The sequence below is a fragment of the Brassica napus genome, chromosome C6, assembly GCF_020379485.1.
Source record: "Brassica napus cultivar Da-Ae chromosome C6, Da-Ae, whole genome shotgun sequence".
NCBI lineage: Eukaryota > Viridiplantae > Streptophyta > Magnoliopsida > Brassicales > Brassicaceae > Brassica > Brassica napus.
In genome coordinates, this window is record NC_063449.1 from 27,362,599 (window position 1) to 27,383,949 (window position 21,351).

A 21,351-nucleotide genomic window follows, 5' to 3' on the forward strand; every position below is an offset into this window, starting at 1 on the left:
GGGAGAAGACGCTTCGTCTTTACTATGCAAATTGCAGATAGTCTCCAAGGATTTTGATAATTAGATCTCTCCCTCACGTCTTTGTTGATTTTTCACATGCTTTTTCTTGTATCCCAAGGCTGACTTTAAAAACTACTTTGGTTCCAGTACATACAATGCAGATTTTGATGGGGATGAGATGAATGTGCATTTTCCACAAGATGAGATTTCACGAGCTGAGGCCTACAATATTGTCAATGCCAACAACCAATATGCTAGGCCTTCTAATGGAGATCCACTTCGAGCTTTAATCCAGGTTCCACATCCAATTTTTCAAAACCTTGTATCCATTAATTTCACGAATTGGGTGGTTGATCATTCATACGCATCACCTTGCATTTTATTATACAGGATCATATTGTCAGTTCGGTTTTGCTCACAAAAGGGGACACTTTTATGGACAAAGATGAATTCAATCAGCTTCTTTTCAGTTCTGGCGTGACTGACATGGTTCTGAGTTCTTTTTCTGGACAATCTGGCAAGAAAGTCACACAATCAGCTTCTAATGCAGAGCTGTTGACTGTCACTCCTGCTATTTTAAAACCAGTGCCTCTTTGGACTGGAAAGCAGGTTATCATAATACTCCCTGTTATATATATATATATTTTTTTTTGTAACACAACTTTCATTAACTTCAAATTCAAAAACTACAAAAACAAGATGGAAGTAAACATCCTCTTAGAAGCAAACCATAAACTACAATAGCAAAGGAAATTCAACTCGAGAAGTCTTCATATGATGTTGACAGCGAATTCAAGACAAAGCTGGAATGCGCGATAAAGCCTGCTATATTTTATTTAGTTTATAGTTTTGTTGGTTCTCTAACCAATCTGGTTTTCTGGTCATGTTCTAGGTCATCACTGCTGTGTTGAATGTGATAACCAAAGGTCATCCGCCATTCAGCGTAGAGAAAGCTACCAAACTTCCTGTTGACTTCTTCAAACGTAGAACAAGAGAATCCAACAAAAACAAGTCATGGAAACATGATCTTGATGAAGATAAACTGCTCATCAGGAAAAACGAATTTGTCCGCGGTGTGATTGACAAGGCTCAGTTTGCGGACTATGGGTTGGTTCACACAATGCATGAGCTCTATGGTTTAAATGCTGCAGGAAACTTGCTTTCTGTTTTTAGTCGTCTCTTCACGGTCTTCCTTCAGGTTTTGTTTGCTCTCAGTTTATTTTCATTTTGTTATAGAGTTTTGAAAATCGTGAACCTTTTGTTTCTAACTTCTTTCAGATTCACGGTTTCACCTGTGGAGTTGATGATCTTATTATTTTGAAAGATGTGGATGAAGAGAGGACCAAGCAACTTCAAGAATGTGAAGGTGTTGGTGAAAAAGTCCTACGTAAGACCTTTGGCATTGATGTTAATGCTCAGATAGGTATGTATATGTACTTCATAAAAGGGTGCATGCCTGTCAACATGGTCATCTGTTACAATGTATAGTATTAAGCATGGGAATTGTAGTTTGCTAGATAAACTACTCACATGTTACTGTCTTTGGGGCAGATCCTCAGGACATGAAATCTAGCATTGAGCGACTTCTTTACGAGGACGGGGAACCTGCCTTGGCATCTTTGGACAGGAGAATCGTCAGTGAGCTCAACCAGTGTTCAGGAAAGGGGGTGATGAACGATTTGCTCTCTGATGGGTTGCTGAAAACACCTGGAAGGAATTGTATATCTCTGATGACAATATCTGGAGCTAAGGGCAGTAAGGTGAGTCTTTCTTCAGTATGCTTGTTGTTGTTCGTGTTGCACGTTATTTTTCACTATTTGTTTCTCATGTTGCCGACTCTCTGCAGGTTAACTTCCAACAAATCTCTTCTCACCTTGGCCAGCAAGATTTAGAAGGAAAAAGAGTTCCCAGAATGGTTTCTGGGAAGACATTACCTTGTTTCCATCCATGGGACTGGTCGCCTAGAGCTGGAGGTTTTATTAGTGACAGATTCCTTAGTGGTCTCAAGCCACAAGAGTATTACTTCCATTGTATGGCTGGACGAGAAGGGTTAGTAACACTTCCTCCTTTTAAAGTTTACTTTGTTCCTGTAACATAAATCTTTTGAAAATGGTTTGTGTAAAAATTTTATTCATTTTAAGTCTTGTGTTGTATTTGTGTTAAGAGTCTTTGCCATCTTTGTTGTGGCGCATTAATTGTAAACATTTAGAACATTCTGTTTTATAGGTTAGTTGATACTGCAGTGAAGACATCACTTAGTGGGTATCTGCAGAGATGCTTGATGAAAAATCTCGAGAGCCTGAAAGTCAACTATGATTGTACAGTCCGGGATGCTGATGGGTCCATCATTCAATTCCAATATGGTGAAGATGGCGTGGATGTTCATCGGTCTAGCTTCATTGAAAAATTCAAAGAACTTGCACTAGTAAGCATTCCATTTTCAAAACACTTTAGCCTTTTCCTTTTGGAAACTTATGTTGTTATTCATTTAACTTGCTTTGATTCAGAATCAAGATATGATCCTTGAAAGATGCAGTGAAGACATGCTATCTGGTTTCAGTAGTTACATAACTGATCTGCCTATTACTCTTGAGAAGAGAGCTGAGAAGCTTGTAGAGTCAATGCCTATGAATGAGCGTATTGCTACCAAAATGGTGAGACAAGAGGATCTACTGAAGCTGGTGAAATCAAAATTCTTTGCAAGTCTTGCCCAGCCAGGGGAGCCTGTAGGTGTACTTGCTGCACAATCTGTAGGAGAGCCATCAACACAGATGACGTTAGTTATATTCCTTTCTTATGTTTTGGTCTTAGTATTTTGCTTATAACTTTATGTTGCTCTGTCAATGTACAGTTTGAATACTTTCCATCTTGCTGGACGTGGAGAGATGAATGTGACACTCGGAATCCCACGTTTACAAGAGATATTGATGACTGCTTCTGCAAACATTAAGACACCCATCATGACTTGCCCTTTGCTCAAGGGTAAAACAAAGTATGTTGGATAATTATGCTATTTACAAAATATGAGAAATATTATAGATGTTTCATGTTTAAATATTCTCTACTTATCTGTCATTTGTGCAGGGATGATGCAAGCCATATTACTGATAAATTAAGGAAGATTACAGTAGCAGATATTATAAAGAGTATGGAAGTATCCGTTATACCATTCGCAGTTTATAAAAAAGCTAAAGTTTGTCGATCTGACCAAAAAAAGAAAAAAAGTAGAGTTTGTAGTATTCACAAGCTTAAGATAAATCTATATAAGCCAGAGCATTATCCGAAGCACACTGATATTACTGATGAGGATTGGCAAGAGACAATGAAGGTTAGGTATTTGAGGAAGCTGGAAGATGCTATACAGAAACACATGACAATGCTCTGTAGAATCAGGGGCATAAAGGTTAAGAAAGTCACCGGTCCAAAAGCTGGAAATGATACGAAGAATAATGATTCTGCAAGTGGAAAGCAGACTCAAGATGATGATGATTCTGCTAGTGGAAAGCAGAATCAAGATGATGATGATGATGATGATGATGATGATGATGATTCTGCTAGTGGAAAGCAGAATCAAGATGATGATGACGATGATGATTCTGCTAATGGAAAGCAGACTCAAGATGATGATGCTGATGATGATGATGATGATGATGATGAGGGTCTTGGTGCAGAGAAACGGAAGAAGCAAGCAGCAGATGAGGATTATGAGGAAAGTTCCGAAGATGAGAAGAACGAAACATTGTCAACTAGTGGAGTAGATGATGACACTGAGATGGACAGTGAGGATGAGAATGAAGAAGTTAGCAAGGAAGAGACTCGGGAACCCAAAAAAAAAGAAGCGAGAGATATTTGTTAGACATAAGAAAGACAGACATATCTTTGTGGAAGGCAAAGGAGCGACATTTGAGGTCCATTTCAAGTTTCTTTCAAAGAAGCCTCATATGTTACTTGCTCCGGTACCTTGTTCTTGAAGCTATTATCTTTATGACTCTGTTGTTTTATGCTAAGCCCTAGGTGTTTTATACTTCTTCTTTTTTGACACGCAGGTTGCTCAGAAAACAGCACAGAAGGTTTACATCCACAACTATGGGAGAATCGAACGGTGCACATTAGCTAACTGTGGTGATCCTCAAGTGATATACCATGGAGACAAACCAAAGGAGAGAGAAGACATCTCCAACGAGGAAAAGAAAGCCTGGTCAGCTCTCCACGCATCAGGAGTTGATTTCTCTGATATCTGGGAGTTTCAAGATAAGCTTGACGTTAGGTACTTGTACAGCAACAGCATTCACGACATGCTCAACACATTTGGAGTTGAAGCGGCAAGAGAGACCATAATCAGGGAAATAAACCACGTTTTCAAATCATACGGTATATTAGTAAGTTTCAGACACTTGAACCTCATCGCAGATTACATGACCTTTTCTGGTGGATACCGTCCAATGAGCCGTTTTGGAGGAATTGCAGAATCAACTTCTCCATTCTGTAGAATGACATTTGAGACAGCCACTAAGTTTATTGTCTAAGCAGCTACCTATGGAGAAGTTGACAGGCTAGAAACTCCCTCTGCTAGAATATGTCTTGGTTTGCCTGCGCTTTCAGGAATGGGTGGCTTTGACCTGTTACAGAATAGAGGTCTGATTAGTGTGTTAAAACCTAGCGTGGAGCAGAATTTTGTCTAATTTAAAATATTTGTCGTACTAAAAGTTTTGTTTTACATTTTATTGTCCAATAAATGGATAGATGTACCTGCCGACAAATTGAGAAAACGTTTGTGGATGGCAAGAGCTGCATTTTAGTGAGTTTTCGATCAAAGCAAAAGAAAAAATGAAATGGATGTAGCAACCTCGTTTTTATTGGGTTAATTTTCTGAGTAACCAATTTTGAAAGAGGAATTAAAAATATATCACCAATTTTTACGGTATTAATTCAATAACATTTAACACATATTTGAGCCAGTTATACATTTGTCTCTCCAGGTAATCGATGACATAAAAAGAACAAATGACGTCGATGATGAAGAACATGTGAACGAGAAAAAGAGATTATGTAGTTGATGATGAAGTGAGTATTGGATCATTGATTATATGGTCTTGTGGTAGTAGTTATGGTGGAAGACGGCGTACAAGAAGGATGAGATGTAATCGAAGTTCTCTCATTATAATTTATTAGATCATCTTCCGCGCGAACCTTTTAAAATTTTACAATTAGTTTTGTTATTTAATTATAGAATATTGCAGAATTTTCATATGTACATAAACTATGTACTATGTAAAATATAGTATATGAGGGGAGACATGGGTTTTTTTTTTGTTGTTTTAGTGTTTCGTATATTTTTAGCATTTTTGCAATTAGATTCTTTTTATTAGTTTGCCAAAATACCAAAACTGAGTTTAAAATAGAAAAATAGTTTGGATGATGTTGGAAGTTGTCCGTTAGTGTTTCCTCGATTATTGTGTTTTAACTTCTTCTGAGCTGAGCGATAGATAGAAGGTGTAACTCTAACTCATGTATTGAATCTGAGTTAACGTTATTAAAACATAAATTTTCCAGAAAACTTGTGAAATTGTTTTCCATTAATTTTCATCTCAAATTATTTTTCTAATAGTATAAAATTTCTTCAATCTTTTTTATAACGTCATCATTTTATTGATTTCAAATCAATGTAACAGATTACATGGAACATGAATTACTATGGTCGTACAACTATTTGCATCCTTTATAAGTTCCATAACACTTTAAATAGAATAAAATCGGACAAAAACAGATAAAAAAGCGCTTCCCAATTTATTTCGTTAATTTTTTTTTGTTGCCTATGAAAAAAATGAGATTTCTATTTAGTAGTAGTTGTAATCTCGAGTAATTTGTCTCTTTTAAATTGTCAAATGGTTTTATTGGATTAATGTACTGATATATATATAGTACAAAATTAAGTTACTCTTAAACGATTACATCCACTGATCAAGAAACAACATGTGGCCTATTAATCAATATGTATTAACATTTAAATTTGTTTTCGTTTCTATCCTTGTATATTCTGGGAATAATGTTTGTCACCACAATAAATTTATATTTCCGGTTACTTATGCTTTGCAGCTCCCTGAATAGAGATGTTTGGTTGTTCCAAAATGTATATATTTTTTGTTAGATTTTATTATTTATGTTTCTATAGTAGTTATTTGTTATTATTTTTACTTTTTTTGTATATATACACATTAATTTTTCTTTACAAAATTTGCTTTGTTTTCATTAATCATTGACCGTTTTTATCCCATATGAATAATTTTTTTTCCTAACTCTACTCGAAATGTAGTCATAAGGTTATTAGTGTATGGTGAAAACTTCGTTCATAATTTTGTCATGTCATCTCTGTCACACCTTTGAAATAATGTTCCTATATAGTAGTAATTTCAGTTACGGAGAAAAATACATTTTGGACAGTAAAAGTAATCATGGTCATAAGCTGTCAAATACGTTTCCAATATCTTAATCTTGTTCAAGTCCTGGTCTTCAACCCATTTGTAAACTTCATATCGCTCTGTTGTTCAATTTTAATTGCTCGGCCTATACATCTTTGCCAAAAAAAAAGCAGACAAAAAGCATCACACAAAGAACTTTCAAGTTTTTCAACGTGTTAAACTATTTCATGCTTCTCCAATTTATGAAAGGCCGTTTGGAATTTAGGGAACGTTAGATATTGCAAGCATGCAATATAACTGTCAACTTTCATCAGTTTCTGAGAAAGAGAAAAGTTAGAAAATAAATATATTTGTATATATGTTTTTTTTTTGCTTTAAATTTGGTGAATATATGTATGTTGTATTTAGATTTTAACTAATTTAGTTCTTCTTATATTTAATGACTCACTTGCCCGGGGTTTTCAAATAAAATTTAATTAAATTGAGATTTGTTTACTTATATTTTAATATCTGTTATATATATATTTCTACCAATTACAAAAACATAAATTAGTAGATTTAAAATTTTAATGTATTTTTGTCTGACAAATTTAGAATGGCAAGAGCTCACAATTGGTTGTAACTTTAATACTCTATTAAATTTTGCTGTAATTTTATGTTTATATAATAAAGTAAAAGTAAAAAAAGAATAACTCATTATTTGTTATAGTTTTATTATTGGAATCATATATGATGAAAACGATGAATATAAGTTAATTAAACTTTAATTATAATCTTTGTACTCTTAATCTTAGATAATTTAGGCTTTTATATACAACAATCATTAGCTTATAATTGATTTAAACTTTGTTTTGTCTTTAATATTATTGAATTCCAAGATAGAAAATATTATTTTATACACTTTTGACCTTATGACTTCCAAACATTACTTTTTTTTGTAAACACTACTTCCAAACTAATATAGTGAGTAATATACAAAAATCTTAGTTGGAATCATTTTATTTCTTCGTACCAGTATGAAAGTTCTGATATCATTTGAATTTGAATATGATGTATTTAAACTCATTTGCCACCAATTGAGATAGTTGAAAAGAGAGAAGTTTGATCACCTCGAAAATTCTAAATATCCTTATTTATTGTAAAAATAGATAATCAACGTAATTTTCACTACACATCAGTTCATTGCGTCCAAAGTATCAGTCGAGTGTTCTATTTGAGGTGTCCCGTTACTTTTTTTCCTCTCATATTCCATCACCCTCTTTTCTTTCAGTCCTCAGTTCTGGTTTTGATTTGATCCACTTCGTTTCTCACATGCATGTTCTTATAGAGTATAATGACCACCAACGCTAAAATTCTCTTGAATATATTCTTCATGAACCATATAGTACCACGACTCAGGATTATAAGCGAGTAAAATCAGTAAACCAAAACTAAGACCATTCTCCTTGCAAGATGCATGAGAATCTCCCTAGTCAGTATCTATTCATTTTTTTTCCTTCAAATTTTGTTGATCATTCACTTGGCTCTCTTGAGCCTCTCTTCTTTTCTTCTCAAGATAACTTGGCCACCCAATGGTGACTCTCGGCTCTGTTTTCTCTGCAGCTTCTCACCTCTGCCAGCCAATGTTACATCACTGTTTCTGTTCATGCGTATTCTTTTGCACCTCTCAAAATCTGAATATAAGTGTTCCTGAAAATTTTCTAGAGTATTAGCTACGATATTTTTTGAATCAAAGGAAACATGTTAGTTCAAGAACTTAGAATCATACAGTGTTGGAATCAGTAAAACAGGACTTGTCTAAATGAGTTAGCTCAAGTTCAGAATACTCGTCCAGAATAGCACGCCTTGTAATGAAGCACTACATATTTTATAGCTTAGAGTCCCCGTAATATGTCTTCCAAGATATTAAAATTAGGTGACCATATTCCTTTCAAAGTAGACAAAATTATAGTGGAAGTACGAACTATTGTTAATTTTATTATATTGCAACAGAACAACTTAAACATAAAAGATTTTGGATATGAAGCTTACCAGCTTTTTCTTTACTTGCCGGTTCTAACTTAACCGTTGGAGTGGTAGTGTAAAGCAACTAACAATCTCTACAGCTAACAATTATAACATAGACTGAACTGAAAAACATTTCAAAAGTTCCTCTTTCTATAAGTTAAGTTATCACCAGATGAGAGATCATTTCTTCCCTTCTTCATACTTGTGATCATGTGAATCTCGACACAATGAGCTACAGTTAAAAAAAAAAGAATTCATGAGAGACGTTTCACTGATTACATGGTCTTGTGGTAGTTATGGTGGAAGACGGCGTACAAGAAGGATGAGATGTAATCAAAGTTATATCATCATAATTTATGTTGTCGTCACAATTCTTACTTTATTTTGTAATATGAAACATTGTTCTATTCTATTTAATAAAATTAAAATAGTACTAGCATTAATTTCTTATATACAAAGTAGAATGTTTAGACACTGCAAATTGAGCATTGTTCAAGCTGCTATTCCATTCTAGACCCCAACCACACCCTAACATCCCCAAATACTAAACTCAATCCCACTCCTAACCCCTAAATACTAAACCCTAATCACTAAACTCAAACCCAAATATAAACCATAATATATAATGTTTAACTATATTTAGTTACAAATCATAAATACTAACAAACGTGAAACAACAATTTGTACACACAAATTACAAAATATAAGATGTGCACAGAAAAAGTGGATTATTCTATAGTCTTAAAATATGAAGCCACTGTAAACTAGAATAGAACATGATAAATAGTAAGTTTAAAAAAAAAACATGATAAATAGTATATTACATTGTAAATGAACACGATGAATAGAGAAGTGTTCAATTTGAGGACCAGACAGGTTGTTCTATTTCATAGATATAGTATAGATATATGTGAATAATAAGCGACAATATCTTAAATAGTATGATACCATTATAAATATCTACACTAACAAATATACCATGCTATAACGTCCTTTCACTGGAATATAGTCTAGACGGCAAGTCATTTCTTACATATCCTCTCTTTTCCGCCACAGCGATACAAATTCATCGGCACCGTCGTTCTCTTCACCACCAGATTTGCATAACAATCCTTATTAAATTTTGTTTGTCAATTTTGAGTTGTCCATCACCCAAACATAGTTCGTCTCCCTAAATTTAAATATAAAAACTTTCTTAACTCTTGTCTTCTTTTGATTACAGAGGACGTAGGTAAGAAGATGAAAGCAATATGACAATTATATCCTTTATTAAAACCGTACATAAACTGGTATACGTATCAAAGTCGTGTGAATCACGTGTGGCCTAGTAGCTTGTGTGTATAGTTTTCTCTTGAATAACTCGGGTTCGAGTGAAGGAAAAAGCAGTTTGATGAATTTTTGACCTGGGAGAGAAGATATTGTACAAGATTTAGTGTGGATTTTGTTTAGATTTAGGAAAGATATCAACCAAAATATGGAAACTTCCATATCTTCGTTATTTGGCTATAATATGTATCATATACTGTGCAGAACACTGTAGAGAGGGTGGGAAGTTTATTCTTCTGTAGGCATAATATAAAGTAAAAAGCATAACATGCTATGACACATAAACAAGAAAAATGTAAATCGTAAAGTCGTGGCTATAAGTTGTAATAAAACTACAAGTAGACTAACAACATCTTGCTAGAATATAACCTAATGAATTCTAACTAAGATAGAATATACAAGAAAGTTTTGTTAGCGTTACATACCAAAGATAGATCTATATATAATACTTATTATATGATTTCTACATTAAGTAGATGACTATAATGAGTATTATATCTCCATCTAGAACATAAGATAAAGTATGATTATACTATTTTTTTAAAAGAATTTTAAACATATAAATAATCATACGTAATTATGTTTTTAATAGTTTTCATATTTTTATATTTTTAAATTTTAGTTTACTATTTTCCGCATTGCAAAAGAGCAAAATCTGTCTAAAATAACCAAAAATATCAAAAGTTTGAGAATGTCTTTTTTTTTTTTTACAATTTTCCTTTTTTTTCTTTTACAATTTTCCCTTATATAAAGCTCATGATTGCATAAGTATTTATTGTGGTTCAACCATTTTAACCTCAGCAAGCAGAATCACTATTTAAACCTTCAGTCGTAGTATCGATAGAACTGTTTTAAATAAGAAACATCACATGCAATATAAATGTTCTATACAGAATTAATGATGACATGAGCCATATATATACATAAAATATCACATCCAAAATAAAGCCAAAGCACACAAGGCGGGGTGGGTGATGGCTTATTTCCTTCTCTATATATACAAATACTCCTTTCAGTTTTGTATGTTTAAAGAAAATATTTCGCTGTAAAATAAATAATGTTCTCAGTATTTTAAATACATTTTTAATCATATTTAATATCTATGATCAATTATGTAATATATCACTTTTATAGGTTGAATTTATTTTGTTTAATAATATTTTATGTTAATAAGATAAATTATAAAAACATTCATATATGATTAATTTGTATGCATCTTACCTATTAAAATAGAAATAATGACTTGTTAACATGTATGATCTATTAAGGGTGAGAAAAAGACCACATGACCATTAATGAAGACCTTAAGAAGTAAATTAATTTTAGTGGCATTTTATGTAATAAACACATGAACAAAATGTTAATTTTATAGTGTACTTCTATTTTAATAGAATACTAGGTGATCATCCGCGTCCTGCGCGGGGTAAGAAAACTTAAAGAAAATATAAGTTTGAATATATAGATATTAGAAATGTAAAAGTCATAGACACAAATATTACATGTTATTTATGTTAAGGGATTCAACGAAATTGTGGATATGTAAATAAAGTAAGCTTCAAAGTTTTTTAAAACTTATGTTATTTGTTTTGTGTGATTGAAGTATAGTTCGTGAAAATGAATCTATAAGAGTAAACAAAAACTTATATAAAATTAATTATGAAATAAAAATAAAACGAAACATAGGCGATAAAAAAAAATAAAATGTGAAAGCATATCCTATATAATAAGGAAACAAAATAAATAAATTAACTAAGAAAACTACGACTGCTGTGAAAAGTATCTTCAAAACTCTTCGTTTACAATCCTATAAAGTCCGCCATTGGTGTACTTCTAGTTTTGTTAATGATGATTCAGAAAGAGTGATGTGGTGAGGAGTTGTGTTGCAGACACTGCGTATTTATATAGAGTTTTAATGATGAAAAAAATAGCCAAAATTATAGTAGCAAATATTTACTAATTAATATTTCTATACTTGCCGTACAATTTACTTTAAAACTGGTCTTTTCACATGTTGTTTTAAAAAATGCAGCTCTCAAATTAGGTAAAATTTGGATCTTGAATCGTATATGGAAACGTGTTTCTCAACGACTATAATTGAGGTAAATTACTTGATGGTTTTAAAAATTCATTTAGTGAAGATTATGAATTGATTATAAACTTGATAAATAGTATTGTACATCAAGGTTTGCATTATGGCGAAAGAGAATATTCAGTATCCATATTCTTAGGTAATCCCAAATAAATTTAATTTGTAAAATAAGGAAATCTGAGGAAATAAAGTTAGCCGATGGCATTAATATGTTTGTAGTATATGACCAAATATTCACATTCCCTATAGCTTATAAATTACAAATATTTATACCATAAATAAGGAATTAATTCAAACCATATAGAAATAGCTTAAATTTGGGACGTATAAAATAAGGAAATCTGAGGAAGTAAACCTTGTCAATCTAAGCATTTAACTGTTTGTAGGCCAAGGGAAAAATATTGACTTGATTTTCAAAATCATCGGAAGAAAATCAATTATGAATTGATTCCACACTTGACTCCAAAATTTAAGATCTAATTGATACGTTTGTAAAATCTAAACTGGTCAAATCCTTGATTTTCTTCTGATGATTTTGATAATTAATAATTTGATTGTATCAATTATGCATTGTTTACGGAAATGATAATTAATCATCGAAAGAAAGACATAATCAAATATTATGAATTGTTTACAGAAATGTAATGTATTTTCCTAAATTACTGTCGATCTTAATTGTTTTTCTAACCAAGATTAATAATTTTGAACATATATGTAGTTTCAAATATTGCATAGTTTTATGATTGGTCGAAATATTTCATAGATTTATGCATAATTTCATAATTTGATCATGATCTTCGAAGTATTAAAATATTAAAAAAACAAATTGATTTTAAAGAATTCTTAGTTTAATATATTGTTCACTTCATAGCTTTGTTATAAATATTTTTAAAGCAATATATTACATGTTTGAGAATTATTTTTTCGAATCTGATGTAAAATGGTTGCACTTAGTCTGTCACAAAATCAAACGATCTCTTCAACGAATATCTGTCACAGTATTTTGAAAAAGAGTATTGAATTAAATATTGTTCACTTCATAAATCTGTTATATATATTTTTTAAAAGCAATATATGATATGGTCACGCAAATTTAATGTAAAAATATCCTCCATTGCAAAAAATATGTATAAATCAACGATGGACAATCATGTATTTGTAATAACTTTGACGTGTTGAAACCGTATTCAAATAACAACGATGCAATATCCGTTAAATCCCTTATATAGGAAACTCCTCTTTTCATGTCAATTTTGTTTCCTATATCACGCTAACATTGCCATTGACAATAATTTATTTGATCTTGTGATTGACAATTCAAATTTGAATAATATATTATGGGAAAAATCGAAATGGTAATGTATTAAATTGTGTTGCCTTGAATCTAAACTATCATAAAATGATCGTCGACTACAATTAAATTGATAATTATGGAAACAATAAACATGGTTAACATGCAATGGAGGAGATTTGAAACTATTATTAGCTCTTAAAATATAATATATTGGGTCGTTTTATGTCATTTAAAAAATAGTGTACGTATATATCTATTACATTTTTCCCTTATGTAGTAATTCTTGAACATTGCGATTGTGATTGGTATCTTTATCTAATATGGAGAAGAGTTGCAGCAACATATATATAAGTAGATATGTAGATACATACGTAGACAATGGATTTTATGTAGTCTAGCTATATAGAAAGACATTAATATTTAAGTCAGGCTATATATCGATCATTATGAAGAATCTCAGGTTATGGCAATAAAATCTCTGCGTATTTAAAGATCCAACCGTTTGTAATTGAAGCGTAGCAAACATGGCGCGGGTTTGTTTGTTTTGTTAGTCAATAAGCTTATAGTATATACCCAATTTTTAATGTAATGTTCAATGGAAAATTTTGCAATTAGTCTAGTTAAGAAAGAGTTTTTGAATATATGAGGTGAAAGAGCTTGTGGTGCTGACGCGTAGGAAATGACGCACATGTAATAAACACATGAATGAAAGGTTATTTATATACAATGTTCCTCAAATAATAAAAAAGGATAGAATAGATGACTTGTATATTTATGTAAGGCCCATTTTTCATTTGTAATGTTTGAATTCAATTACATATAATTATAGAAAAGATATATTTTACTAATATATTTTCAAATCTAACGTACAGTATTACAAACACATATCAATGTCATCTGTTTTATATTCAATAGTTCATTTTATCGTATACACAAATAACTAACTCTAAATGATTAAAATAGATAAGATGTATATGAATATTATAAAACTATCATGAAATACAAATAAATTACTAAAATTATAAGATATTTATTTTATTACTTATAATTTTAGATAGGATATTTAAATAATTTATCAGTTAGATAAAAAACAATTTTCTATTTTTATTGAACATCGTATATATTAATTCGTCTAATAATTAAACGCAAATCCAGTGAAATAAGTATACAATAAGAAGCTACAAATACATATGACGGTTTGAATAATTAATTGGATGGAAAACATATAAAATATTGCATCACGGTATTAGAGAAAGTCATATAAACATTTTAAAATATGCTTAATATTAAAAATATATACCACTAATGATTAAAAATAAAATTTATATGTAAAAAATGAAAGCAAATATCGACGTGGTTTTGGGAGAGCCCAGCATCAGGTAGAAAGCCCGAAGTCTTACTGTGTTGAATTCTGCTCAAAGTGAGTTTTGCCTACTATCATCCAATATTTGTCAAATTTAAGAAGGGAGAATTGCCAAGTGTGACTCAAAACTTGGAGTCAAACCCAAAACAATACCCCAACTTGGGTCAAAGGCAAAAGTAACCTAAAAGGCTATTGAAATAACAACTATCCCCTTGTGACCAAACAAAAAAACGGAATTTTTTTTACGTTTCTACCCCTCGCAAGTCGTCTGTTTAGACGACTTGAAAATAAGTCGTCCAGACGACTTAGCTGAAAGTCGTCTGGACAGTTAGTCTTAAACATAATTTAAAAATTTTGTAAAAATTATTTTGATAAGTGAAAAATGGGAATTATGTAATTAACATATGTCTTAGGAGGTATAAATTAAGATATAACAAATTTCAATTGTTTTCAGCATAGATGAGTGAAAGTAGTGAGTCATGATATTCTTTAGTTTATGTTTCATCAACATATGTTGTAGTATTGTATGTGTTCTTAGGGTTAGATTTTGGAAAGCATTAAAACCGTTTTTGAAAATTTTTAAAATTACTTATGCGTGTTCATTTCTGTGTATAGTAAACACTATTTAAGTATAATTTGATTTTATAACGTGGTTAGTTAGTTAATCTAGTCATTTTAGTTTAGGGGTTCATTTTAGGGTCTAGGACGACTTAATATTTTGTCGTCTGAAAACAGAGGACTAAATATTAAGTCGTCTGTTGTACATTATCAGCCAGAATAAGTCGTCTAAACCGGACCAAACCTTAAAGTTTACCAATGTACTTTTAAAGCTAACCGGATTATTTACCCAATATATAAGGTGATTTTTTTTTTTTTTTCATTTTTCGCGAAATTCAGAAACCCTAACAGTTCTCTCTCAAAACCCTAACAGTTCTCTCTCAAAGGCGATTTCGAATTCCCACGATTTCCGAACAAACCATCGTTCTCAACGTCGGCTATCTATCTCACTTCATTCTCACCGTTGTCGCCGCAGCTTCTTCTAACCCTAGCGCCGCCGATTCCTCTAAACCCTAGCGCCGCCGATTCCTCTAAACCCTAGCGCCGCCGCTTCCACTATTTCCGAACAAACCGTCGCCCTCGCCACCGTGGTCACCAACGTTCTCACCGCCGCTTCCTCTAAACACTAGCGCCGCCGCTTCTTCTAAACCCTAGCGCCGCCGCTTCTTCTCTGTAAACCTTAGCGCCGTTTCTCTGTAAACTCTAACGCCGCTAAGTCATCAATCTCGAGGAAAAGATGAACATAAAACGTTGTCTCTATCAATTTACTCATTCTCACCGTTTCACGTTTATTTTTTCAGATCTATAACCGCAATGACGAGTACTCCAACTCCTTCTGCGACTGGAAGACTTGTAAGTAATTTAAGTCGTCCGGCTTTGTCTTCCAACTGGACGACTTAGTAGATGACTTAAATATAAGTCGTCCATTTGGAAGACTTTCCAGACGACTTAATTATAAGTCGTCTACTAAGTCGTCTGGACTTATATTGTTGTCTTTGATTATTTTGCAGACAAAAAGGATGGATATTCCAGAACTCCCCCGTAGGTTATACACATCAGGGGAAGAGCCAGAAGCCCACAATAGCATTTCGTATCATACAGATAACAGCAAGTTGCATACTGCTCTTAGGAAAGCTCTTACTGATGACGAATTTGAAGAGCTCAAGGAGTCGAGTTTGGGAGTTTTCATCAAGTTCAAGGAGCAGGGATTTGGTTGGGCTTCAAGGCTGGTTCACTACATGCTCAGTTTCAAGCTGGACATTAAGAAGAAGTATGAGATGTGGTCTCTCGTTGGTCCAGAACCTTTGAGGTTTTCACTGTTAGAGTTTGAAAACCTCACTGGTCTAAACTGCGAGTACATCGAGGACCTTGAGACACCAAAATGTGACGTTACCCCAGAGATGGTTTCTTTCTGGGGGATGCTGGGAGTTCATCTGGAAGCTGGGCCAACTACTGATCAGATAATAGCAGCACTGAAGAGATGCGGGGATTGGTCCAGGGAAGATCGCAAGCGGCTCGCGTACCTCTCCATCTTCACTGGATTCATTGAAGGGAGAAAGTTTTCAACCGCTACACGATCTACTCTGGCAAGGCTAGTGATGGATTTAGAACGGTTTGAGAATTATCCATGGGGGAGAGTCGCGTTTAAGGTGCTGATGGACTCTTTGTGGAACAAAGAAATTGCTGGCTGTTACACCGTGGATGGGTTTATACAAGTTCTTCAAGTCTGGACGTACACAGCTATGCCGGAATTGGGTGCTAGTATTGGTGGTCCCAGAGCAGACAGTCCGTCTCCACCGATACTGGCTTACGAGGGCAGCAGAGGCCGCAGATCAATGAAAGCTGCTATCTTGAGTCAGGTATTTACTTCAATCCAAAAGACTGCGCAGACGACTTATTATAAGTCGTCTGGAAGGTCGTCCAGCTTGACGACTTATCGGACGACTTATAATAAGTCGTCTGGAAAGTCTTCCCAGCTGGACGACTTATCGGACGACTTAATTAAGTCGTCTGGAAAGTCTTCCATCTGGACGACTTATTAGACGACTTATAATAAGGCGTCTGGAAAGTCTTCCCAGCTGGACGACTTATCGGACGACTTAATTAAGTCGTCTGGAAAGTCTTCCATCTGGACGACTTATTAGACGACTTATTATAAGTCGTCTGGAAGTTCTTCCATCTGGACGACTTATTAGACGACTTATAATAAGGCGTCTGGAAAGTCTTCCCAGCTGGACGACTTATCGGACGACTTAATTAAGTCGTCTGGAAAGTCTTCCATCTGGACGACTTATTAGACGACTTATTATAAGTCGTCTGGAAGGTCTTCCAGCTGGATGACTTAGTAGACGACTTATAATTAAGTCGTCTATTTAGTATTTTTTTCAAATATCTAACTCGATTCTTCTATTTACTGCAGACCCGCGTGATCAACTTTGTTGAGAAGGACATTAGTGAAATGTGGCCAAAATGGGACTCTGAGGTTGAGGACCTGCCCGCGGAGAACATCATTAAAGTCATGTATGAGCGGAGACCGTGGAAGTGGACCATGGATTGCTGGGAAGTCACTGGTACTAAGGTCAATACAAAACCTAAGGTTGTGACTCCATCGAAGAAGGCCAAAGAGATGGTTGTGTTGGAGGAGGAGGAGGAGGAGGAAGACAATCCAAGACCTCGGAAGAAAGCTCGTAAAGAGGCTCCTGAAGAGGCTAGAGAAGAGGCTAGAGAAGAGGCTAGAGGGGTGACCAGAGAGGAGTTGGAAATTATGTTCAAGGGCGTAGTTGAGGCTATGAAAAAAGGGTTTAATAAGTGCATGAGGGAGTTTAGGAAGTTGTCTGATAGATTGGAAGCTGTGGAGAAGAAGGTTGGTGTCACCAATCAGGCTACCCCTCCACCTCTAACCAATCAGGCTACCCCTCAAGATAAACAGCCTACCCCTCTTGCCAAAGAAACCGGGGGTAGAAACAAACAGGCTACCCCTCATGCCAATGAAACCGTGGTTAGTAACTAGCCTCCTCCTCATCAAACCAAACAGCAGCCTCCTCCTCCTCAAAAGAAACAGCAGCAGCCTCCTCCTCTTCAAAAGAAACAGCCTCCTCCTCAAAAGAAACAGCCTCCTCAAATCAAAGATGTTAGTATCAAATCCAGGGTTAACTAGTTGTCCAGACGACTATAAAAGTTGTCTGGACGACTAGTTGACCCTGGACGACTTAAACGTAAGTTGTCTGGACGACTAGTTGACCACGGAAGACTTAATTTTAAGTCGTCCAGGGTCAACTAGTCGTCCAGACAACTTTTATTTAAGTCGTCCAGGGTCAACTAGTCGTCCAGACAACTTTTATTTAAGTCGTCCAGGGTTAACTTGTGTGCAACTTTTATTGCAGAGATGGTTGCCGGAGGATACAGCAACCGAGGCGAACTCGGTAAATAAAGCAGATGGTGTCACCTCCAAAGAGATTGTTGCTGTCACTTCCACCGATCACCAACCGAGCCTCGCTTCCACAGATCAACAACCGAGCCTCGCTTCCACCGAGCCAAGCGATCCAGTTTCACAACCGAGCCTGGTTGTATTGGACAAGCGTGCAAAGAGTAAACGAGCGAAGAAACCTGCTCCTACTGTGAGATCTCCTTATATGGCAGAGAAAAAAAAAGATAAAGTGGCAGCCTATAATCCATTTCCGCCAGTAAACAAAGAAAAGTTGAAGGAACTCGCTGATTGGTTGAAAACTGATCCGTAAGTGATTGCTTTACCCATAATAGCTTGATTTAGTCGTCCAAAACTGATTGCTTTTTTGTTTGCAGTCATTATTTAACTAAGATCGAGGACAAACCACGTACATCACCAACAAGGTGGTACCACTTCCTCCGGACAGCCAGAGGATGGCTGGAAGACTGCGTAAGTCTTCTGCACACGATTTAAGTCGTCTACAAAGTCGTCCAAGTAGACTACTTTCCAGACGACTTAAAGATAAATCGTCTGGAAAGTCGTCTACTTGGACGACCACGTAGACGACTTAAATATAAGTCGTCTTCGTCTGGTAACTTCTAACTTGTTATATTTAATATGCAGCATATAGATGCTTGGATTAATGTGCTAAGGCAGAGGTATCAGGAGAACCCACAAGCTTTCAGGAGCGAGCGAATGTGCTTCCTGGATCACAACTTTTCTCAGTCTTGGAGAGAGCAGTATCAGCTCTTCAAAACATCGGAACCTGATCACAAAGGTTTAGGAAGAGTTCTACCTGGTGGGGCGTCGTATTTTTATGACGGATCAATACCTTCATTTTGCCAATCAAACAAGAAGTGGGGGGAGGACATTGATGATATCTATGCGCCAGTGAACTTGGACGACAAGCATTGGGTTGCTATTTGGATATCGATCCCTAAGAGGCACATAGTCGTCTGAGACAGCATACCTTCATCTAGTGTACCAGACGCATGGGATGCGATAATGGAGCCTTTTCTCCAGATGGTCCCTTATCTGCTTGTTGAGTGCGCAGCCACCGACGAAATGCGGGTCAAATACGGGTTGGAGCCATACACATATGAGAGACCGCTGAAAGGTGTACCCACGGCCAACAATGGTGATTGTGGCGTGTACACTGTAAAGTACATTGAATGTCATGCGCTCGGGGGCTCCTTTGACCCTAAAGACTTTGCTAGGTGCAACGCGAAGAAAATGAGGGATAATATGGCGGTGGATATATGGAAGGAGCTTGTTGATCAGCATCTGAAAGAAAATGTGGATGGTGATAAGTTCGTGGGCATGTATGATTAGATTTGTATTTGAACATGATTTTTTAACATGATTTTTGTATTTGAACATGATTTTTTAACATGATTTTTGTATTTGAACATGATTTTTAACATGATTTTTGTATTTGAACATGATATAAGTTGTCTGGAAGAAATAAGTCGTCTGGAAGGTTTTCCAACTGGACGACTTACAAATAAGTCGTCTGGAAGGTTTTCCAACTGGACGACTTACAAATAAGTCGTCTAGAAGGTTTGGACGACTTATTATAAGTCGTCTGGAAGGTTTTCCAACTGGACGACTTACAAATAAGTCGTCTAGAAGGTTTGGACGACTTATTATAAGTCGTCTGGAAGGTTTTCCAACTGGACGACTTACAAATAAGTCGTCTAGAAGGTTTGGACGACTTGAAGGGATAGTAGAAGGTAGTCTAAAAATAAAATACACTTGAAGGGATAGTAGAAGGTCGTCTAAAAATAAAATACACTGGACGACTTAGTAGAAGGTCGTCTATAAATAAAATACACTTGAAGGGATAGTAGAAGGTCGTCTAAAAATAAAATACACTGGACGACTAAATATTTAGTCGTCTGGACGGGTAATCAAGACGGGACGACTTAAATTTAGGTCGTCTGGACAACTAGTCAACTGGTTGTGTACATTGTCCATACACTGCATGTAACTGAAAAATCATCTGCAAATATTCAAAATAAAATACATTAGTAAACATAGAGAAAATGAAGAAGTTCAATAAACATTGCCGCAGACGACTTAGCATTAAGTCGTCTAGAAGACTTAAAGGTAAGTCGTCTAAAGAGGTCACTTTTGCAATTGAAAATTAAAAGGGACGACTTAATTCTAAGTCGTCCGGCTTTGTTTGTTAAAAAAAAAAACTTCAGACGACTTATATATAGGTCGTCTACGAGAAACGGGCTAGTTTTGCATTTGACCGAATCGTGTCAGATCTTTGACTATTTCTGGACGACTTATAATTCAGTCGTCTCTGGGAAAGTTAAAATTTCAATATTTTATGAAAACTTGACGACTTACGTGTAAGTCGTCCTAAGGTTAGTTTTGTAATTGAAAAATAAAACTTGAAATTTAACTTTCTCCAGACGACTTAGATGAAAGTCGTCCAGCTAAACGACTTAATTTAAGGTCGTCCGGGATAAGCAAGGTTTGACCAGAAAATTGGGAAAAATTCTGGACGACTTTGCTTTCCCCGGACGACTTTAAATTAAGTCTTCTGGAGGGACGACTTTATATTAAGTCGTCTGGTTAAAGTTAAATTATGAAGTTTTATTTTTCAATTACAAAACTAACCTAGGACGACTTACACGTAAGTCGTCAAGTTTTCATAAAATATTAAAATTTTAACTTTCCCAGAGACGACTGAATTATAAGTCGTCCAGAAATAGTCAAAGATCTGACACGATTCGGTCAAATGCAAAACTAGCCCGTTTCTCGTAGACGACGTATATATAAGTCGTCTGGAGTGTTTTTTTTAACAAACAAAGCTGGACGACTTAATTTAAGTCGTCC

General features: G+C 34.7%; 1 long non-coding RNA gene across 1 annotated transcript; it reads left to right on the plus strand.

Annotated features, from left to right (window-relative positions):
• The first annotated feature begins 52 nt into the window (after positions 1-52).
• Positions 53-14,695, plus strand: LOC125575515. Its single transcript, XR_007325116.1, has 4 exons — positions 53-295; positions 391-1,423; positions 1,552-2,776; positions 2,852-14,695. It is a non-coding gene; the product is annotated as an uncharacterized LOC125575515 (long non-coding RNA).
• Positions 14,696-21,351: the final 6,656 nt, after the last annotated feature.